The sequence below is a fragment of the Durio zibethinus genome, chromosome 27, assembly GCF_047325235.1.
Source record: "Durio zibethinus cultivar Kanyao isolate XHJ-2024 chromosome 27, ASM4732523v1, whole genome shotgun sequence".
NCBI lineage: Eukaryota > Viridiplantae > Streptophyta > Magnoliopsida > Malvales > Malvaceae > Durio > Durio zibethinus.
This window is the reverse complement of record NC_143188.1, coordinates 6602426-6627949: the sequence shown is the minus strand read 5'-3', so window position 1 is coordinate 6627949 and position 25524 is coordinate 6602426. Positions and strand designations below refer to the sequence as shown.

Here is a 25524-nt window from a genome sequence, read left to right as displayed (position 1 = left end):
AGAGCCTAAGGCGATACGGCTTGATGTTTTTCAATTCTATCGATAAGGTAATGCCTTTTAAGATATAAAGGCAAGGTGGCAATGGAACGCCATAGCAAGAATCCCAAGGTACAGCCAGATCCTTCCAATATAAATGTGCAGTAGGCAACTTAGAGAAAGTGAAAGAAACATCGAGCATGCAGGCAAAAAGAATCAATGCAGCATAGGGCTGATGATACTTAAAAGAACAACCAGTAGAATACTTGTTTGGGTATGGAACCAACACAGGAGAAATCTGGTTTAAGGGGCAGAAAACAAAGCTGATATGCACAAAGGTGTGCAGTTAGGTGCAACATCCCCTAGCAACGATAATGTTGCTAGAATGAGTGGGGGAAAAGATCACGATCCATGAGAATGACCAAGCCTAATGGTTCTCAATGAGATAAAAAATAGTTCTAAGACAACCGAGACCAAGTTAGAAAATAAGGAAAACCAAGCCCAGAGGCTCAATGGAGGTTTCAAGGTAAAACCATGACCCAAAATGGCTGCACAGGTGCAAACACGAGCTTAGAGAGCTCAGGCCAGAGGATTTGGTTTGGTAACTTTCAGATAGACCCAAGCACAAGTGCGAGAGTAAGTCCATTATGGGCACTATTGAAGAATGAGTCTAACCTGGTTCAAATTCCTTTCTAATAGAGTCCATGTAAAATTAAAATTTTCCAATTGTAATTCTTTGTAATGTCCTATATAGGTTAGACCTTTTATAAGCCCTAGGATAAGAACTATCTTAGCCATTGATTTAAGGAGGCCTTAGCATTAAATAGGAGGTGCCCTAACCTCATTGTACACACACCACAACTTGGAGTAATACAAGTTTACTCTTGCCTGTTTCTTCTATTTTTCTTTTGCTTTCTATCAAATAGTTTATGTACAGCCTTGTCTAGTAGTAGTTAGGGTGACTGGCCCTGATGTCTTGAGTGTCCATGTACCAGTCGGTTAAAACCTAATCTAGGATGTCGGATGAGTCCATTCTTAGGTCTTGAAGCCATATGAGTTGGAGCTTGAGTCTCGGCTTATGACATGATTATGGTAATTTGGGATTTAATTGTGATTTTATTCTTGTGAATTTGATTGTCCATAAATTAAGTGCAAGAAGATCAAATCCAAGATTTTCAAACTTTTCTTTTCATTTTCTAACTTTTTTTTTAACTTTTTTTAAACAGGTAAAATTAAACCAAAAGAATAATAATAATAATAATAATAATAGTAATAATAATAACAAATAAATCAAATTAAAATTAAAATTTTCTTATTGGGCCTAAAGCTTGTTTTCATCTTGAAAAAAATTCAAACAAAATAGGGTGTCTACAATTGCCCATCTTTGCACAATTATGTGAAATAGGAATTGTGCAAAGACAAAAAGACATCTATTTTGTTCAAGACAACCCAAGGATCCTCTAAATAGAGGCATGCAATTTGAAAAATAAGCTCCTCTATACAAAGACCAAGCAAATTTAAAATGAGAATGGGCTTCTTTATTCAAAAGCCAAACAATTGAAATACAAGTAAGAATAATAAATTATTCAGAGTGAGCCAGGTCGAAAATAAGTGACTAGAATTGAATCACAAGTCAAAAAAATAAAAATGACATAGACCAAGCCAAGGTAAAAAACTAATGATCAAGGTTAAACCATAAGTTAAAAAAGTAAAATGATTTGGACCAAGCTGAGATTGAAATAAGCGATCGAGATTAAACCATGAGTCAGAATAATAAATGACTTAGACTGAGCTAAGGTCGAAAATGAGTGATTGAGAATAAACCATAAGTCATAAAAATAAAAATGATCTGGATTGAGCTAAGATAAAAAATGAGTAACTGAGGTCGATCTACAAGTCAAAAGAGTAAAATGATCTAAACTGAGCTAAGATTGAAAATAAGCAATCAAAATCGAACTATGAGTTAAAAAAAAAAAAGATCTGGACCAAGCCGAGAAAAAAAAAAGAGTGACTAAGACCAAATCGCGAGTCAAAAAAGTAAAATGATCTAGACTGAGCAGAGATCGAAGATGAGTGATAGAGAACAAACTATGAGTCAAAAAAATAAAAAAGATATGGACTGGGCTAGGATAAAAAAAATGAGTGACCAGGCCAAACTGAGAGTTAGAAAAGTAAAAATGACCTGGACCAAACCAAGGTCGAACACAATTGACCAAGATTGAACTACAAGTTTAAAAAATAAAATGATTTAAATTGAACCAAGATCAAAGATAAAGGATTAGGATTGAATTGCAGGTTGAAAAATAAAATTCAAAATTTTAGCTTGAAATTCAAAGATTCACAATTTGAAAATTCAAAGATTTGCAAGGTTCCAGAACAACAGTTGAAAGATCCTAATACTCCAAGTTTCACAAAAAGCCAAGATTCACAAAGGTTTACAAGAATTTCAAGTTTAGCAAGAGTTTCAAGTTTGTAAGAATTTTAGGTTCGTAAGAATTTTTATCATTGTAAAGATTCACAAACCATATTTAAAGATTCACATTCAAAAGATTTAAAATTTCATATAAACAAATTCATGGATTTGCATCAAAAAATTCAAGGCTCGCCTCAATATTCAAAGATTCTCATTCAAAAATTTTAAGGATTCATATTCAACTATCAAAAATTTTTATTTGAAAAACTTAAAGATTCCCATCGAAAATTTTAGAATTCACCTACAAAAACTTTAACATTTCACAACCAAAATTTCTAAGATTCTCATTTGAAAAATTTTAGGGTTTTACATCCAAAATTTCAAAGATTCTCATTTGGAAAATTTTGAGATTCACATTCAAAAAGTTCCTTTAAACCAAGGCTTTAAAACATTCGAAGTATGGAAAATTTTCCTTGTCCAAAAATAAAAGATCTTCCTCATTCAAGGCATCAAAAGTCAAATATTTCCTCCCAACAAAAACAAATGTCATGCTAATAATCAAATGCCTTCTAAATGCAACAATCGAGATTCTCACTAAATGATGCAAATGCAAATGTCATACAATGATTCAAATGTGCTCCACATGCATGCCTCAATCATGATGCAAATGCAATTATCATGGATTCAATGCATGTAATGCAAATGTTACTAAATCAATGCCATGAAATTACAATTGTGGTAACAAGGTTCTCAAAACTCCAACATCTCATATATTCTTATCAGCTTCTTAGTATTAATGATTTTAAAACATATCCCATCATTTAATCCATGTTGTTTTCTTCATTTGGTCACAACTCATAGGTTATGTTGACCAACCATCATTGTATTCACACCTGTGTCACCTTATTTGCCCCTTTTTAAATTTTTTTTTAAGCTTCTTTCACTTCTCTCATCTTAGATTTCCTTCAAAAAAATGGAAATTTTTTATGAAATTGTCATTCATTTATATATCATCATTCAAATTCATGACAAACATGATACATTTCTTTAATTTATTTAGGGGATGTTCACTAGGTAAAGAATAAGAAAAATGGGTTTTCATTATTGAAAAAAAGTAAGGTTAAGAATAACTCAAAGATGAATGAAAGAAAAATGTTGTGATTGTGTAAATGGGATATAACCATTCAAAATAATGACTGTTCAGGCAATTTTGAACTCCAACTTAGAATCCACTTTCAAAACACATTCGATTCATATTATCGATCTTTAGACATTATCTATATCCTTGGGACCCTCAAATGAAGCTATATTTTTAAGTCTCCCTTCTTACTTAAACTGCCTTCCTGGGTTTTCAGTTTAAGTCTTTTTTTTCTTTTTGTTTGTTTTGGTTTTTCCATTTTTTTCATTTTTTTGCACACTTATTTCTCATCTTTTTTTTTTTCATTTCTCTTTCCCCTTTATTCATTAGTGACACTTTGATCAAAGTCCCAAACAATTCAATGGCAAATTTATCTCAATTCAATTCTTGATTCTCGAATTCGAGTATTCACATTTGATCAAAATAAATTTTTAAGGGATGTAAAGTAGGCTAGGGTGAGGGATTATGAAAGAAATGGACAAAACAGGCTTAAATTGTATTTGAAGGATTATCAAACCAATAATTGTTTCTTTTCATGTGGAGCACATTGGCATTTTGCCCCATTAATTTCTCCTTCATTTTTTTCATTTTTTTTTTCTTTCTTTTTTTTCTTTCATCATTTTTCAAAAAAATTTTGAGCACAAAAGGGGCTTGCCCCTGAAACAAGCTTATCAAATTTTGCCCACAATGTGGGGGTGATTCTTAGTTATGGTTCCTTAAAATAAATTTTCAATAGGCTCAAATGAGGTAGCAAAGGATAATTTTACTCATTTTGTGAAAGGTAATTTATCATTTCAAACATGAATACTCTCAATGGGGAACATTTATTGACTAAGAATAGACTTGTGAATGAAAAATTGCAATGATCATGTGTTGCATCACTTTCACCTTTTAATAAGCTAAATTTTCACTAGAGTTATCTTATTTTATTCAATAGTCCTAATAAATCAACAATCTCAATTTATCAGTCATATCATCATGAATGATGTTTTCAAAATCGAATCTTGAATTATTATCGTGACTGTTTGAGCATTCATTATTTGGAATCAAAGAATGGATATGGGAAAATATATGAAAAGGTAAAAGTATATAATGGTGATTCATACAAAAGAGGAAATCTCATGAAAGTGCATCAAATCTATCACTTTTATTAAAATGATGAAAAATAAGATAAAATCCAAATACATAAAAGAGACACTACAACAAATTTGATCCTTAGTGGTGCATTGAATAATGTCACTAAGTATTTTTTTTTCGTCACCCTATATATTCCATGACAAAAAATTAAGTATCATGACATTTGTCAAGTTTGCATCTTCACTAAAGGTCTAATATGAAAACAACAAAATATCATCACCTATTTGTGAATTTACCATGATAATAAAATAAAATGTCACCTTATGTTTTTTATTTCTTGTGACATTAGTTTTTGTCAACTATTTATGAAAAAAAGGTCATTGAAAGCTATAATCATCACAAAAATAAATGAGAAAATTCAAAATATTAGTGACGAAAGGTAAATAATTACAATATTAGTGACAAAATTATTATCACCAATGATTGTAAGATAATGTCTATCATGACAATAAAATCAAACAATAATGTCTATCATAACAATAAAATCAAACGTCACCTTATGTTTTAGTTTTTGTGACATTAGTTTTGGTCAGTTATTTATAAACAAAATGTCATTAAAGGCTATAATCGTCATAAAATAAATGATGAAATAAGATATATTAGTGATGAAAGATGAATCATCACAATATTAGTGACAAAATTATCATCATCAATGATTATGAGATAATGTCAAACGTGACAATAAAATCAAACATTACTTTATGCTTTTTTTTTGTGATGTTAGTTTTTTTAGCTATTTATAAAGAAAAACATCATTAAAGGTTATAATCATCACCAAATAAATTATAAAATTAGATATATTAATGACGAAAGGTAAATCGTCGCAATATTAGTAACACAATTATTGTCAAAAATGATTGTAAGATAACATCAAACGTAAGAATAAAATTAAATGTCACATTATGCTTTATTTTTTGTGACATTAGTTTTCATTAGCTATTTATGAAAAAATGTCATTAAAGGCTATAATCGTCATAAAATAAATGATAAATCTGATATATTAGTGATGAAAAATAAATCATCATAGTATTGGTGACATAATTAACGTCATTAAATCCTACATATAAAAACATGCCCCTAGATGATTAGGCAAAGAATCTTTATTGACATTCAATTCTCTTGATTCATTTGAAGCTTACCGAGCCTGTTCGGATCAAACTTTGCACCTTGTGCTTGAAAGCAAGGCATGTTTCTATGGAGTGACCCACATTCTCATTATGGTAGTCACATGTGGCATTAAGATTGTATCATTTGGGATGGGGTGGTTTCAATGGTTTTAAAAGGATTTAGGATACTAGGCCATTATTGACTAACTCTAAAAATAACTCTATTTAGGTTAAGGGGATAGTATGAGCTATCTCTTGGTTGCCCCTAGATCTTCTCAAACTACTCGTTTGATTGTAATACCTTAAAACTAGCGTGTTGACAAAACTAGGCCCATATGTAGGTATTTGAAAGGCTAATTAATAATGACTTAGAGCGATGTTGTTCATGGTTGGTTAATAAGGTTGGTAAAGGACTTATGCAATATTATTGGTTACCATGTAGTAAGTAGGATGAACATATGGTGGATATGGAGTATAACTTCTAAATTGCTACCCTTATAAACTCACCACTTGGGCCTCATCTTTTTTTTTTCTAAGGCATCCCACCTTTCTTGGCACTACTAGCTTATCTCTCTTCAAGTTTGCCACTTTTGATGGCATTTTCAAAAATTTCCCTTGAGATAACCATGTTAGCAAAGTTTTTTATTGTGTTCTCTGTCATTTTCTCATAATAGGTTGTTTTCAAGGTGTTAACGAACAATACTGTCATTTCTTTCTCAATGAGAGGAGGTTAAACTTGAGCAATTGTATTCTTCCATTGTTGGGAATATCTTAGAAGGACTCTGCTACTTTCTTCTCATGCTTTGTAAAGAAAAAAGATCAAGTACCAAGTTTATGATGTGGCGATACTAATTAATAAATGTCCGAGCAAGCTCTTTCTAAGAGTGAATACAAGTTCGATCTAACTGAATATATCACCTTGCAGCTGAGCTAGTAAGGTTATCTTAGAACACATGCATTTGTCACTGGCATCGACAATCATTTTTTTATAATACATAATGACATGTGTGATCTGGCACTTAACACTATTGTACTTTTCAAACTCAGGGACCTTAAACTTTGGTGGGATTACAATATTTAGGACCAAACAGAGGTTGGTTGCATCTATAGAGCCATAAAAGTTTATACCTTCGATGACTTATAATCTCTCCTTTAGCAAGTTCATCTTATGTTTAGACCTTAAGTCCTCTGAACTTTTAACCACTTTCTATTTTAGCTTCTTGTTTTCCTTGCAGTCATTTAAGTTGGGGAATGGGACTAGCTCTACTACCTTTTCAATGAAGACAAGATTAGTAATACTTTAAAATTGCTTTTGAATTAAAGCAGATGGCAATCCTATGTAAGTGTACCCTACAAAGAGTGTGAATTGCTATGGTGATGTGCCTTGAATGGATTGGGCTTGATATGGGCTGTAGCTAAGAAGATACAAAGGTTCAATAACATCTTGTAATGAATGGTCTTTAGATTTAGCCTTTCCTTTTATAGTCTTGCCTTTGTTCAGCTTGCTTAGTTCCTTAAAAATTTTGCTCAACTCCCATTTAAACTCTTCTTAGACCCTTTCTAACTTCTTAATGTAGCATGCATTATCTTCTTTCATTCTTTTGGCTTGGGCTTGGGTGTTATGCTAGTGTTGAGCTATCCTTGAACCTTGATTTCCCACAATGTGCAAATTTAGAATGACGTCTATGGAACCATCAGATAATATCATGAGAATGAATGCAAAAACAAAAATGCATGAATACAATAAGGAGAATTTACCACATAAAAATTGTTATTAAAGAAAATCTTGAATGAATTAAAATTACATCTATGAAAAGTCTAGACTTTATTGAGGAAAGAAATCCATAACTTGTCGATACAAGTTTTGCACTTCATTAAGGAAATTTATTAGTTCTTGACCATGTGCTCCCACTGGTGGCACCATTGCCTTCCATTTTTCAATCTTTTCTATCATGTCTTTAGCTTTGTAAATAGTATAGTGATTTGGTCAAGCAGCGACTCCAACTCGTAATGTTTTCTTACATATGCTTTCTTCATTTGCTTACATTCTTCGGTCACAACCCCTATTTGTGCTTTAATTTCCACCACCACTCCATTTAGCATTTGGATGCACCTTTGTGCTTCAAAGAACATCTCATCCTTTTCTTGTAGCTTTGCTTGCAACTGTCCATTTTTTTTCAAAAGTTAGGCTAATTCTCGATTAGTGAATGACCATGTTGTGTTAAGGTCAGCGAACAAACTCTTTCATTCGTCATTTTCTTGTTCAAGTGCTTGAACTTCCCTTTTTAGCCTTTTGTTTGTAAGCTTCAACTCTTCAGACTCCCTTTTCATGCCAGTAAAGGACTTTGCTAGGCTTTCCATGGATGTAACTAAGACTTTCCTTGTTAAAATTATTTTGTGGCAAATATTCTTTATGATAAATCTAATGATGTGAATGCATAGTAAAAGAAAAGGGATAGTAGGCATAAAAAATAATATATAAATACAAAGACCAATATATAAGGTTAGTATATAAAAAAAAATACATAGACTTATAGGTATAATAAACATCCTATCATATGTCCTATTTAGGATTTTCTAACACAAGAAAAGACATGGCTCTAACCTAAGTTCGGACCTTTAGGGTTTATTTATATGCTAAGTTCAAAGGTTTGTTAGTCTAAGGGTCCCTAAATTGTTCCTTACATCATTGTCCATTATGGACTAGTAAGGCATCCCAATCCTTACCCATTATAGGCTACAAGTGAAAAAAGTTAAATTTGAATAGGAGTTTTTTGGTAGCCCATGCGAAAACATGAAATCTCATGAAGGTGCTAAGGGATAGAACTCAAGTGTAGAGGTCATTTATTCATATGCAAATAAATAACATATATATGAAAATAAATAAATAGATGAAATACAAACAAGGAGAAAAAAATCTTAAACTTATTAGGTTAGGCTTGGATAATAAAAAATCATTTACTAGCCTGGCTTTTGATTTCCTCAGCGGAGTCGCCATAATGTCATAACGTATAGATCTATGGACCTACTGCTATATATGGATTAAAAGAGTCACCACCAATCTTTTTTGTTAAGGTATGAATAACCACCTGATAGAATATGTCCCATTTAAAAAGGAATCCTAAGATTGACTTAGGTTTCTTTAAATAGTATATTCTAGTCCATGAAATCAGATTTTAGGTTTAGGAGTGCGGTTACATGTGAAGAAGGTTATAGCACCCTTACAACGCCCATCAAGAGGATGGTACTAGTTTGATTTCAAATTATCCAAACCTTAAAATATTCTTATAATTTTACTAAATCATTTAATTATTGGAAACTAATCCTAAATTTGCTCCAATAGTTTGGTCGCAATTTAAGTAACTTTCTTACCTCAAGAGTATTTATGTAGACTAATATCTCACTCTGAAGAGACTCCGTTGTCAGATTCATTAATATATTTTATTCAAGAAAATAATTAGTAAAATCCTCCAATATTTGGTAGGATTTACTTTGATTCAGATCTCCCAACAGTTTGGTGAGATTTTATTGTAAAATTATTTTTATAAAATATATTAAATCTTCTAATAGTTTGGTAAGATTTAATTTAAGATGCAAATCCTCCAATAGTTTGGTATGATGAAAGCAAAATATTTTATTAATAATAGTTTCATTGTAAAATTATTTTATGAAATTTTCTAATATTTGGTAGAATTCATAAAAAGTTAAATTCATTAAAAATCCTCTAATAGTTTGATAAGATTTTATAAAAAAATAATAATAATAATTTTGATATTTTAGAAAACATTATGAATTTAAAAATGCATGTAAGGAAAAAAGCAATAAAATAAATATACAAGCCAATTATAAAAATTACCCAAATAGGCTAAGCTAAACCAAAATGAAATCCACAAGAAATACCAAACCCAATCCAAACTTTGGCCTGGTGAGAAATTATGAAAGCTTAGTATGATCAACTCAAATTTGGTTTAGGACAAACCAATTCAAATATGGGCCTAAACCAAAATTTGGATTAGGTTAAAGATTAATCCTTTTTTTGTCTTAGGTTAGGCCTTTAAATTTGGGCCAACTTTTTTAAACCTATAAGCCCTTTTCATTTTATTTTCCTCATTTATTGTTGCAAAACTAGAAGTGCAACTCCCTTTTACCAATGCAGCCCCCATTACAAAACCAAAACTTCAACCACCAAATGAGACTAGCGTCGCCTCCACCAGCATGGTTCACGGCTGCCTTTTTTCTTCAAAATGGTGTGTTTCAAAAAAATCAAATCTTTTCCTAATAGTTTCAAAAAAAAAACTTATACTTCTCTTTAAAACTTTAACTCTCCCTTTCTCTAATAGAAGAACAATCAAAACCCAAAATCGGTGATCATTGCTATTGTTTCCTTCTTTGGTCTACCATGTGCTACCTCAGGTCATTGCCAGTGAATTCAAAAACCCCTTTGCTGAAACTTCTTCTTTCCTTTTCTTTTTTATAAAAAATCCAACAAAAACCTAATATCTAAAAAAAACTACTACTACCTTGTTTTTCTTGATGATGGATTGGATTGATTTTGAATTTTCCTTTATAGGTTCAAATTGTTGTGAAACTTAATTCACTGATTGCTTGTGTTGATGTCTTCGACCTTGAAATTGCTTTCCACAAGTTCTGGGTTTGCAAGGTTGCTTTTAGGTTGGGATTTTTTTATGCGAAGTTGTTGTGATATACGGGGTTACTCTGTGTTTTTTTTTTGTCTCCTTTTTTCCCCAAACAATCCCCAAATCAAAAAATGAATCCCAAAAAGACCAAAGTTCCAAAAAATTCTAGAAAAACAAAATTCCCCCCTTTGTGTCTGTAATTGCTCTATCTATATAAGGATTTAATCTTGGTTAATTTCATTGATTTTCTATGATTTTGATAGTTTGGGATTTAATTGTGATTTTATTCTTGTGAATTTGATTGTGCATAAATCAAGAGCAAGATGATCAAACCCATGATTTTCAAACTTTCATTTTCGTTTTTTGACTTCCTCTTTTTTTTTTTTGAACCTTTTTTAAACAAGTAAAATTAAACCAAAAATAATAATAATAACAAATAAATCAAATTAAAATTAATTTTTTTTATTAAGCCCAAAACTTATTTTTGTCTTAAAAAATTTCAAACAAAATAGGGTGTCTACAGCATTGATACCAACTAATTATCTAGTTTTATAGTTCCAGGTTCTATATTTACATTTTGGGTTTTGGAAAAAGGTTTAGCATTTTTTTTGTACCAGGCTTGAATTGTGTGTAATGGTATTGATACCAATATACTTGTCTAATTTTATAGCTTCAGGCTTTATTGTACCAAACATTTTGGTCATTTTTTGTTGTAAATGGAAACAACAATGTCTGGTTGCAAACATTGTGGTTTATGATTTTAAATGGAAATGAAAATATATAGCTTTATGGTTGTAATCATCTTTTGATTGGTGGTATGAATTGATCATATATTGTTTTGTGTTATTCATAGTAGGTACTACATGAAAGAAATTCAATTGTAATTAGGTGTACTATCATTAACCAAAACATAATTCTATATTATATATACACTTAAATGACAAAAAAATTCGCATATCACTTAAAAATATATCATTCATACATGTATAATTACTCATGGTAAAGCAAACATAGCATTCCTAATCATATCATCCTTACCCACTCCCAATACAAAATGCAACAACGTTAACAAAGTAAACATCAAACTCATTTTGTATAGCCTTTTTGACTTTGCTTCCATTTTTATGTCTAACATAACATTTTTCAATCTTACATCTAGCACATCATTCCTAGCTTTCAATACAACAACTTTGTCAAATAAATCATCAATGTCAAACATTGTTCTTTTACATTCATTATCACTTTTCAACCCAACATTCATTCTTCACAATGTTCTGTTCTTATCCTTCAATATTGAATTCTCTTTTTCTAAACCTTTACTACCATACTTTAATTCAATAATTCATAGTTTTAGATGTTCATCCTCAATTGGCTTATCATGCTAAGTAAAAAATTGACATCGATTTTCTTGTGTACATCATATATTTCAATTATACGTTCTATTATCATGCCAACCACAATCTCAGGGATAATCAAACTTCAAGACCATGCTTTAGACTCAATATCAATATTCAACATTCATGATTATTTCAAATATACCGATAGTTACTGTAGTCAAAGAAACACCTTATAGGATTATCATTACTTGTTGAAGTGACTAGAGGCATTTTTAATCTGCAATAATAGTACACTGACTCACCTCCATAATCATAGGTTACTAAAACACAAGTTAACTACCATTAGGAGTAGAAAAGAATACCCCAAGAAGGAATTTTCAGCTAGTTGAAACCTCACTTAAGAATAAATAGTTGGAGCTGGGCAAATAACTATGAGAGTTTGTTTTTGTTTTATTTTTGTAAGAGTAGTCTGTCTTATCAAATAAGGGATCAGACCACTCTTGGTGTTTGAACTAGTCATTAATGGTCGACTTTATTGGTATCCTTTCAATATGCATTGCGAACACTTTCAGTTTTAGCATCTTATCTTCTTTAGAAAGGTGAAACTCGAACGAATATGGTTGATGGTCAAACTACATAACTTTTTCATTTATATTATTTTTATGGTTGTGCCTCGTAGCATGGTAGCACATTTTAATTCAACATTCAGAAATAATATCAAAGTTAATTAAAACAAATGTGACTCTGTCATCAAATTTAGGGTTTAACATTTTTTAGACCCCTAACTTTTTTGGTAAACCCTAAACTCAATATATAAAATATACATTTAAACTAAAAAATGAAGTTACCATTATTTGATTTATTGCAGTTTCCCACTTGTTTCTCTCTTTTTCTTCAGTTTTAGACAAGCTAAACCCAATCAAAATGCTAAAGAAAATACTCCAAGTGTTAGAATAAGATATCACAACATCGAACGAGAACATAAATATCAAACTACAATCAATATAACATTGTAAAAATTTTTTAAAAATAATTCTAATAAAGAATTTAACCCTAACTTGTTAACCTAGTCTCTTCAATGTAGTAATTAGGGTTTAAGGTATTCAAAAATCCATTTCTTTAGTTATGTGAAAATAGCAATGAGAAAAAAAAAAAAAAAAGAGATTGCAATCAAAGTGCAAAAAATATTTAGTGATAAACAAATGGGAAAAACGATTCATCATAACTATTCTTGTTTCCAATCCAAATGAGAGAAATCAAACATTTCTTCATTAGGGTTTATTGATTCATCGAACTTGAACCCTTTCTCATTTCTAATCAACTACTTCATGTTTTCAATTTCAAGATTTCAATTTGGGTTTAAAATTAAGTAGAGTAGATTTGAGATTTGAAATTTGGAATTTGAAATTTGAAATTTGAAATTTGAGTACAAATGAGACAAATCGAAAGAATTTGAGTTAAATTGTCTTTGTTTCTATTTTTTGTTTTGATTTTTTTCTCAATTTTATTTTTTTGTTAATGATATTAAGGAAATATTAAGTAGAAATAATATTTAAAATAAAATAAATGATTAATGTTGACGTGGATTTATGTAAGCCCCATGGCAATGATTTTAATCCACATCATCACCAAAAATTAATAACTACCAATCAAAATGTCACGTTAGCAAAGTTAACTAATGCGCAAACAAATTAACAACGACTCAGTCAATTTAACAAATAAAATTTAACATTGTTAACAATTGGATTGAAATTATTAAATCAAAATTGTATAAGGACTAAATTTCTTTGAATTAGCGTAGAGGGACTAAATTCTCAAGTTTCAAAGAGTACAAAGACCTATAGCATATTTTGACCAAAAAATGTCATTTTGTGAGAAAATGTTTCGAAGGTGAATGGAAATTAAAAGCTAAAATGACAATGAACATTGGCTGATGGAGATTCAGCAGAACAAAAACTTCCTCAAAATGGTCGTCAACAGGTGAAAGAAATTTTTTTTTTTCATGTGAAAGTTGCGTTAAAATTCTGTCTTTTAAAGGTTTGATTTGATCTTTATTTCTTTCTTTTTTGCATTTAGTTAATAAATCAACCTTCTTTTTGATGCTCTTTTGGATAATAGTTGACAGAGGGGAGCTTTGGTTCAAACAAGAATAATTCAAAACTTGAAAGGAAGCCAAAGCCGAAGCCAAAGCCAAAGCCAATCCCTACTCATTAGAAAGATCCTTCATCTAGGGAATTAAAATAAGGTCACATTGCTTTTATCACGATTATGAACATAATAGATGGGGAATTAAAATACGGTCACATTGCTTTTATCACGATTATGAACATAATAGATAAGATAGTGATAATAGCGTTTATCATAATTATGAATTTTTTTAAAAATTTTCACAATTTATCATAAGATAAAAAAAATAGTTTGATATAATAATATTTATTTATTATATTTAAAGTAACTTATAATATTTTAATCTTACATTTTAGGCTAAAATAATTTTTTTCACTTATTTTAGTCATAATTCATAATTAATATGTTATAAAATTCATAGATATATTAAAGAAAAGCACAAATAACGGTATACCATTATTTGCAGACGCGATATATCATTATTAGTATGAATAATGATTCACATCTTCACTACGATAAGTAAAGGTGATGGAGGATGATACTACCATTAAAGAGTGGCCACTATACCACATTGCGGACACTATTTAAATCCATGCCCCCACCTAGACCTACTCACAACTCCTCCACAAAATTTACAGGTATTAGTGCATAACAAATTAGAGCCTTTTATTGGATCATTATTTTGTTGATGTACATGGACGTCTGATGCCAAATTTAGAAGCACATGCTTCCAAAAACACTGTTTGCTGAGATGTGCCTTTTTTTGTATGGATCAATAAAAGATAACGCACACAAATTAATCCTGCTTTTACTTTGTTTAATGTGTCGAATTAATAAATATATGAAGGTTTAGATTATATTTTAAGGACTAGAACTCCCTTCCATTTTTTGTCTATGAGAAATATGGTCCATTTGAGAGAAATACAGATCAGAAATCCGTTTCATCAATCTCGTTACATGTACGTTCATCGTTGACGTCTACCCTCTTTTGAGTTTAATAAAATTGTGTTTTTAATTTGGCATTACCTGGTTAGGTGTTGACACTGGCAGCTAAGTGACCTGCATGTATGTAGATGTCACAGGACAACAAAGTAAAGCAATTTTATAAAGCCTTGAACAATCAAGCAAAACATCTTCAATGGACAAAACTGTGAGGCTTTGGGACTTGACCACCAAGACTTGTTTGAGAGTATTTCACACAGTGATTATGGTAAGTAAATTGTAAGTTCCATGTCTCGTAGATCTGGATTGACCACCAATCCAGTTTTATTGAAAATGCTTTATTGGTTCATATTGCTAATCAGACTTTATTGTGTAGTTCATTTGCCACAGAAGTTTTCTTAAACATATACATTTATGCATCTTTTGCAAAGAACAAGTTACAACCAAAAAGTCAAATCAATTTGAGACATTTATTATTGTAGGTTTTGTTAGTTTGGATAACAGTGATTAAGTTGCTAGTGTTTTGGATTTGGAGGAAATCCTGGTTCTGTTATTTGATGTTCAATTTTCTGTTATATCTCTTTATGACTTAGCCTAACTATGAATGTGAATTTGCCATTGCTGTCTAAAATCTATGTGGCATCCTTTTGCAAGTGTCAATGGTGTTTAGAACCTGTATTTACAGGGCAATCCATAGCCAATAGAAAACCTTGAATAATCTTTCCATTTACCATATTTTATTGAGGTAATAGAAAATCTGAAGTTCTCTTTTATTCTCCATGAATGTTACTGCAGCAAAGGTTTCTATTTGGTTCATTGTTTTGGATTTGGATATATGCTAACTTTATGTGCTATAGACTGTTGTGTGATTGATCCATCTTAGAATTGATTTTCTGGTTAATAGAGGGCACAAACATTGGGAATAGCAGAATTTCCTACACTTGGCCGCATTAGGAATAGTTCCTATGGTTATTGTTATACTTGCTACAATATATACCTGAAGTAAAATATCTGCAAAAATGTTGGTCCTAACTTGTTTTCTCGCACTACAATTGTTTCAGCTGAACAGGTCAGAACTAAGATTATATACTGCTTCCATAATTATGTCTTAATAGTCAAAATATGAAGTTAGATTCTGAACAGTATCTTATGATTCAATAAAATTCAATGTAGGATCTTAAAGCTCTTGGACTAGTAAGGCTATATTCCAGATTGAAGGCACTCTTACCGAAGAAAAAATCTTTAAGCAATGGGGATTCTACACAATTCCATTTTAAAAAGGTACCTCTCTTTCACCTCAAAACCGTGCATCTAGCATTTGGTACACCGCAAAGTGTTAAACAGGATTTGCCTTATGACCTCTGTATATGCATAATATACATATATATATATATATGCTTATGATTCAATAAAACTCAATGTAGGATCTTAAAGCTCTCGGACTAGTAAGGCTATATTCCAGATTGGAGGCACTCTTACCGAAGAAAAAATCTTTAAGCAATGGGGATTCTCCACAATTTCATTCTAAAAAGGTACTTCTCTTCCACCTCAAAACCGTGCATCTAGCATTTGGTACACCGCAAAGTGTTAAACAAGATTCGCCTCATGACCTCTGTATATGCATAATATATATATATATATGCTTATTTTGTATACTCTTATGTGAATTTTTTTTTTATTTTATTCGAGCATTGTCATGATGAAGCATGGAATTGATAATAAGCTGAGTAAGCTCGGCAAATTAGGTTTTCTTGTTTAACTAATCTATGGTTGCTAGTTTGGTCAACATAGATTATGGCCGTTAAAGTAATGCTTACAGATAGAAATCTTTTGAGTTTGTAATGCCAACTGTTGGTATCCCAAAAGAGGTCTTAACAAAGAAAAAATTAGGGATTATATTTAATCTTACAATAAGAGATTTTGCTTTCTTGATCTTCGGGTTTGTCCGTGAGAAATTTTAGTTTTTTTCTTTCCATGTTTAATTTCATCTATTGGTACTAACTACTATTATATATGTTAATTTAATTTAGTATATAATTTAATTATGTTCACTCTATTTTGTAGGTTTTATTGTGATGAATTTGAACTACTTCGCTTGCATGTATTATTCGAATAGTTATACAAATTTTGTAACAATTTCTTTCGTTCTTACCTATATAGTTAGGACTCATGAACAATTTTGTAGAATATTACTAAATTTTTAATCAATGAAATGCGTAATTTATTTATTTTAGCTCGTATTTATCTTAATATCTTTCACAAAATTTCATGCAATTATATTTTTAAAATTTTTAAAAATTAGAGAAAAATAAAATGAGATGGATAATAAAAATTAATATAAAATAACAAAATCAATTGATGATTATTATTTAGTATTTTTCAACGTAATTCTAACAATAGCAGCAGAATATTTAGTCATTAAATTTTTTCCAACAAAAATTTTTGTCAATAATGCTCATTAACAATGAAATTTTTTTGTTCTTTTTTAAAAAAAAATAATAAAAGACATATTTCCAACAATTTTTTTGTTGGTAATACTTAATAGCGATAGAATTAATTTGTTACTTTCAAAAAAAAAAATACCACATCACTGACGAAAGTTCTGTCACTAATGGACAATAGCACAGAATTTTAGATTTAATGATTATATTTTTAGGAGAAACTTTTGTCAATAATGCTCATTAACAATGTAATTTATTTGTTCTTTTTTAAAAAACATAATAAAAGACATATTACCAACGAAATTTTTGTTGGTAATAGTTATTAGCGATAGAAGTTATTTGTTACTTTTTAGAAAAAAAAAAAAAAAAACCACATCATTGACGAAAGTTCTGTCACTAATGGACAATAGCGCAGAATTTTAGATTTAATGATAATATTTTTAGGAAAAAATATCTTTAGCAATTGAAATTAGGAAATTATCAAAGGAATTGTTCGTTGTTAATACCTTTATTATTATCGATGGAATATATCATTATCAATGGAATATATTATTATCGATGGAAGATTATTATCGACTTCAATTTTTTCAATAAATTTTAAGGCATAAATTTCATTATTAAAAAATTATTTTTGATGGAATAGAAGGCATTACTGACAGAGTATTCCATCAGTAATACCATGTTTTCTTATAGTGTCTTTCACAAACCAATCACTTAAAACACAAACTCCCTTGAATTGAGCTTTTACAGACTTACCTCTTCCAATATTCGAACTTCTACTTTAATATTAGTTTTTGGGCAAAAAGCCCCAAATCAATTAAACAATTGAGCAAGTGAAAACATAAGTGAACCATGAAACATCCACACAAAAAACAATTTAATGTGATTTGGCAATCTACTTAACTACATCTACGAATGAGAAAAAAGATCTATTAGTTGTAGAGAATTATAAATATACAATCAAACTAATTCAAAATTTATCTCTAAAAATCTTAAACTGATCTCTAACAATCCAAAACTAATATTAATGATCCCAATTCAAATATTCACACACATACGCATGTGGGCTCTCTTATTCTTCTCTAATCCACTCACAAACAATACTCATGGGCATTCTTTTTTAGTCTTGTGGAGTATTCACAGATCAACATCAAACATATATAATCATATGAACTCTCTCAATCTTTTCTAGTCCTATGGGGTGTCTATCTCTTAAAACCATACATTTCTCCTAAATTTTTCTCTCACACCTAACCCTATAGAGACTCCACTATTTATAAGTATATTAACGTGTCTATGAAGAATCCATTTCCTCCTAAAATTCTTCCATTGCAAGTTTTCTTATCTATCAAACAATATTTTGCCAACATTAGAAAAAATCTCAAACAAATTTTATAAAACAAATATTTGATTTGAATTCACTCTTGCAATAGTAAAGTCTAAGCACAGACTTTTTGGCATTGCCTTTTGTGTTGTTAATATTCATGACATCAATTGTTGGTTGTTTAGAATGTGATATATCTCACATTGGATAGAAAATTTTAATTAGTGATCAATAGACTTAATTTTTATATTAATTTTATTTATATTTTGAATAATTATATTTATACAGAAATAATTTTATATGTTAAATGGTCATAACTATTTGAATATAAATAGATGATTTTTCTTATAATTGATGATTATATAAATGGTTATTATAAATGGTCAATAACCATTTGAATAGAAATTTATGTTTATTCATTCATTATAAATAAATTTTTTAGCATAACCATTTTCACTAGTATGTGTAGAGAATTTTGAAACTTTATTGTATCCTAAAGATATGATTGCCTTTAATAAAGTGTTCTTCACGTCTCAAAGTCAAAATTCTTTTCTATTATTTCTATTCTCTTATTTATTTTTTTAACAATTTAAAGGCAATTATGTGAAATTCATAATTTTCATGAAGAAGATACAAGAAAAAGAAATTGGCAAATTTGACAAAACTAAATTTTGAAACATGCATGGAAAGCTTCAATTATCCAAATTCATGGTTTCTTGGTAAAATAAATACTAAATGCAAGCTAAGTTTCTTGTTACTATTCTTTTATTTTTTATATTGTGCTAAAAGAATTGATGATTAATAATTCATAAGAGACCTTGAGTCTCATTAAATTTTGCTTCTTTATTAACTATTCTTTTTAATTTTTTGATTCTAAATTAAATTATTTAATTTATGATATATAATTTTATGGTATGTCATATGTGGATTTTCTAGATTAAGGCATTAAATGGTCATGAGCATAAAATGGACATGGAGTACTTGCTAGCTTTGGTTAGAAATCTTTTATAGCCTTGTTATATTTTGGTAAGGCCATGATTATCAAATCAAAATGATAAAATTCTTGAGAATTATTTTAAGACATAAAAGAAATTGTGAATTTATAAATCTTTTCGAAAAAGAAGCAAATATATTTGTTTTTATCATAAAATCATATTTTACGGTCCATATTCCATGATTGCATTTTATTAATAAGAGAATAATGCATGATTCATACTATTTAATTTATATAATATTTTTCAACAAGAAATAAACATGTTATTTAAGATAATTTCAATTCAATTGTAGAAGTTATATAATTCTTTGTGACTAGTTAAAATGCTTTTTATTTGTTGGTGAAACATTTCATGTATTATATAATTTAGACACAAACTTTATAGTATTGTATGATTATACATAAAATTATATATGGTTGTTCTTAATGACATGAATTATGTGGATATGGCTTTGGTGTCCATGATAAAATAATTTTATAAGTATTCAAGAGTTGGTATGAAAATCTTAAAAGAAGACTATAAAAAGTATGAGTTTGCTAAAAGAAAACTAATTTTGAGGATGATTATATTTGGCATTATACTTATTGATGTATACTCTTATATTGAGTTTAAATAAAAGTTTTGGAACTGTTATGAGAAGAGATTATTAAAATATAAAATATTTGCTACTTATCTTTTATTAAGGGTGATTTTGGAGGTCTTACACTAAAAAAAATCGCAGAATAGGGAAAAGATAAATAAAATGATAAATTGATTAAATATATATGATATCTTGATAATTGGATGGGACATTTTTAATAAAAGAATGTATATTTGCACATGCATGGGGGTTATAGTTTCTTATAAATTTTAAGAATAAAAAAAATAAAAAAATTCCCACCATAGTGTTATAAAATTTGAGGATAATTTACTATGAGTAAAATATACAAGCTAATAAGTTTAGTACAACTTATTAAAGTAAAATAATAAAAAGTCCTTAAATAGCATAAAAGGCTAAAATAACTTGTTCTATTCATTTAGTTTATCTAATTGTACTAGAAGTATAATTGTATTAAAGATGTATAAAAATATGAAAATAGAACGGTTGAAATTTGAGTACAAAGTTGTTGCCGCATCTAATATCAATTATTTCTTAAAATGATAAAAATAAGGAAAGAATGTCTAGAGCATATAAATGATATGCAAAATGAAAAGTTTGGACCTGTTAGCCTATGAAGTGATTATATTAGAGATTCAATCTTAAGTGCGGATAATTACCATAGAAGAAAATTAAAATCCAAGATATTTGGTTAGTAATATTACAAATAGAATGGGTTTAAATCCTTGCTATTAGATACTATTAATGGAAACCCAACTTTAAATTAGTAACCTCTAATTACAAAGTTTAACAGGTTAAAACAAGTCATTGTTATGTTTCTATTAAGAACTAGTAAAACCTATTCAAATTTTAGAGACTAGGGTGGTTCAGTATGTTGGGAAGATGAGTTTTTTATACCCTTAATGGAGTTTATTATTTAATTGTCTAAAGCAATAGAGACATCATGGAAACTCTATTTATATAAACTTTGAAGTAATACAATTTCAACAAGAAAAATTGGGGTTACTTTTGTAAATGTTTATGAATAGGATAAGCACATGGACCTAATAATGCTAAAACGATCATAAACCTTTGAAAAAAGATTAAGTATTATGTGTGTTATACCTTCAATTTTAATACTAAGAGATTGGGTTTAATATGTGAATACCATCAAGTTTGTTAGAATTTAAAAATATATATGCTAATTGAAGGTTTAAATTAAGAGATTTTTTTGTATTCACAATATTTATTTATGTAAAATGTTAAAAGATTAAGCACCAACGTTCCAAACTAGTAAGAGATTATTGGTAGTTTAGAATGTGGTGCATTTCCCATTGCATAGAAAGACTTAATTTTTATATTAATTTTATTCATATTCTGATTAATTATGTCTGAATAAAAATAATTATTATATGACAAATAACCATAATAATTTAAATATAAATAGATAATTATTCATACAATTCATGATTATAGAAATAGTCATAACCATTTAAATAAAAATTTATATCTATTTATCCATTATAAATAGATCTTTCGGTATAAGTATTTCCATTACTTCTTTTTAGAGAGTTTCGAGATTTTGTTATATCATAAAGACATAATTATCTTTAAAAAAATATTTCTCATGTTCACAATTAAAAGAAAAAAAGAATTATTAGTTTTATTCCCTTGTTTATTTTTTTTCTAACATCAACTTCTTTCCACTTGAGCTTATTTTTTTTATTATAAATTGATGGAATGCAGTCATGCGGAATCTTTATTCTTCCTGGACACAGAGTGGTTTCATCCACTTGTTAATTACTTTTGGTGGACTTTGTGGGTTGGAAAAGAGTGTAGAAGAAGATTATAAGTTAAAGGTATGTATATGTAATTGGAGGAAGCTTTCTGTTTTTGTTGTCTTCCCAATACTCATTACTGTTTCTTTTTCTCCATATACAAGAAATTGTCCCTGTGTTGTGCATGAATTATTGCTATAGGGTTTTTTTTTTTTAGTTTATTTAACTGACCAACTGTTGCATAAAATAAAATAAAAAACAAACTGACCAAGTGACATTATTTACTTATGCAAATTTCTATAACTTTTTGGTTGACAATGAACTGAAGTTTGTAATGTATTTAGTTGAACCAGTTATTCTTTTGTTTTGATGTTTTATCTTCTTAGAGGGAAAAAATGTGAGCGACGTATTTGACATGCATTTGAACACGTGTTCTCATCAAGGAAGTCGAACAATTCGGACAGAGGTATACATTTCCTTTTCTATCTAATTTTGCATGTATAATTCTATTTATGTAGCCATTATATTAAATATAATCAATGTTTGAGTTTAATATCTTTACAAAACTGGAAGCACTGTTCATATCACTCCAATATTTCCAAAAACCAATTACTGGAGCATTGCAAGGAGTTGTGAGCTGTAGGTAACTTGGGACTCTCAAATGCATCGAACCATCAAGGGATTTTTTTTTTTTTTTTTAACTTTGGCAAGATCGATAGATGCTTCTTCTCGAGGTGGACATTCTCTAGATTTTGAATCTAGTTGCTGCATGCACATGCTCGGAAATGTATGAAGGCAAACAGGAGAGTAGCCAATGGGGCAGCTGGGGCCACGTCTCCTCCCTCCCATAAAATTGTAACCCTTTTATAAAATTATAGTTAATCCCATCAGATATTATATCTGGTTTCTTCTTCTCTCTTAAATTTATCAGTTGGCACCTCTTTTTTTTATTATTTTAATTTTTCTAGCTTCGCATCTGATGGCAAAAAGTCTATGCCTATTTCTCTAGCCACTGTATTTTTTTCCTTCAACTTGAAATATATAAATATATTTATATATATTGTTGACAGCTTAAAATGTGATGTATCTCACATTTAATAGAAAGACTTAATTACTGGTAGAAATACTTAATTTAATTTTATTCATATTCTTAATAATTATGTTTGAACATAAATAATTATTATATAACAAATATTTATAATTATTTGAATATAAATAAATTATTGTTCATATAAATCATGATTATATAAATAGTCATAATCATTTGGATAGAAATTTATTCTGTTAATTCATTATAAATAGATTTTTTAGTATGATTATATTTTTACTACTTTTGCTTGAAAGATTTTTGAGACTTTATTATATCTTAAAGGCATAATTGCCTTTAAAAAAAGTATTTTTTACATCCGAAAGCTAAAATTTTTTTTCTATTATTCTATTCTCTTTTTTTTTTCAAACAATTTAAAGACAATTATGAAAAAAATTTTATATTTCGTATTTCTAGAAATGCAAGAGAAAGAAATTTAGAAAAGCATTGGTGAAATCAAAATTCTTGAAGCAATTATAAACAAAGAGAAATAATTCTCTATCACGATATCAGATAAGTTTTTTCTTTAATTTTAATTCAAAATTAGAATGCAATTTATTATATGCACTACTAAGAAAATTGACCAAATGTTGTAGATGCTCATATTTGCACATATGATTAAAAGGCTATTTATAATTATTAGATACAATGCCATAATTTTTCTGCATATTGATTGAAATTCTCTCATCAATTAAGCTTAATTGATTGAAAACCCAATGTATATAAAGGTTAGGATGGGGAATAGCATAAACACAAAAAGAAAGAGTTAAAATCGATCCATAATTTTCATGAAAATATGATTGGATGATTGAAATACATATGCATGCAAATAGACATTGCTTTTGGATTGGATAACAAGTAAAAAGCAAGTTTATGCATGAACTTATAAAGTGATTCATTGAGATTGGTCTAAAATAGCCATAAGTCGAAATTGACTTTGTATATATGATAAAAAAAATTGGATTTAGACATGATAAACAATCTCTTTTGTTCAATGTTATCAAGAATTTGAAAAAAAAAAATAGGTTTCAAGGAAAATTGAGATCATTATTGGGATCTTTATTCACAACAGAAGTGAATAGAAGTGGGCTAGAAATGGAGTCACCCAATAAATTTATTTTTTAATTATTTTTGGTTAATTAGTACATATGTTAATTAGATGCTTATTTACTATTTTTATTTTTATGCTTATATTCTTTAATCATGCCTGTATTAACATGCTTTGAGTTAAATGGAATACTTATACAGTGCAAATTTTGATTACTTGAGCTTTATGCTTATTATTAATACAATTTGTTCATAACATACATTTATTATTCGTTTAAAAGGCATGATTGAAATTTTAGTTCCTGAATAAGCATAAATTTTATGTTTACTTTGGCAATTGTTAAATAGAAGAATTATGAGAATACGGTTAAATTTATCAAAACCATAAGATAATGTCTTAATTAGCAAAAGCTAAAAAAGTAGTAATATATGTAGACACCTAATTTTATCCAAGTCAATTTATCTTTTGAGGGATTTTTGTCATTTATTCGAATGATTTGATTTGGACTAATTTGAGCATTATAATTTATTAACTTGTTTCAAACTTATTTTGGATTAATTTTTTTTTAATCATTTTACATGAATTAAAATCCAATCCAATTTAAAACCTAATCTTAAAGTCCAATTCGGTTCAATTTTGGGTCAAAATTCAATCACTTGAACTAGAAAGTCCAATAAGAGTCCAAATCAATTTTTCAAGCCCTAAACTCTAATTTTAGGCCCAAATTAAATTTAAGATCCCAATTTCATTTTTGTTGTTATTGTTTAATTTTTTATTATTCTTATTTTATTGATTTATTGAAGTAATTAAAAATTAAAAAATAACAAATGCAAGAAAACAAAAAAAAAAAGAAACAAAAACAAAACAGAAGGAAGTGGCTAGCAACTTGCTACCATAACACGCCAAAACTCTCAATACCATCTCCAACCCCTACAACCACATCAAGCTAAATTTCTAAATTTTTACTAAAACCATACATAGCATAAAAAAGAGGGACACAAAGCAAAATTTTTGCAAGGAAAAAACCACCTAACTAGCTTTTACGATCCTTCACCCAATTTTTGAAAATACCATACCATCTCTACTCATTTAGCCCCCTCATCACCATTTTTGAACCCGAAGCAGATATGACCCAAAACCATCACATAGTCGAAACCCAATGCCATACTAGACTACCTCACCAGCTTAAACCAACCTAAGACACCCCCAGCTCCCCATCACTACCATTGTTTTTAGTGAAGCCACCCTTCAATCACCATTTCTAACATAGAAAGATTGAAAAAAAAATTGAGAGTCTAAACTTCCAGTAGCCAATACCCAACACCATTCTACCACCACCATTTCTAGTATCTCAAGTCCTATCTTCCACAAAACTATCAATACCTACCTTAACCAAAAACTACCCAGAGTCAAAAAACCATCCACTAACTAACCCTTATTTACAACCTCCCTAAACCATAT

General features: G+C 29.1%; 1 pseudogene; it reads left to right on the top strand.

Annotated features, from left to right (window-relative positions):
• LOC111279365 (uncharacterized) overlaps positions 1–22823 on the top strand; it is a 76243-nt pseudogene extending 53420 nt beyond the window's left edge.
• Positions 22824–25524: the final 2701 nt, after the last annotated feature.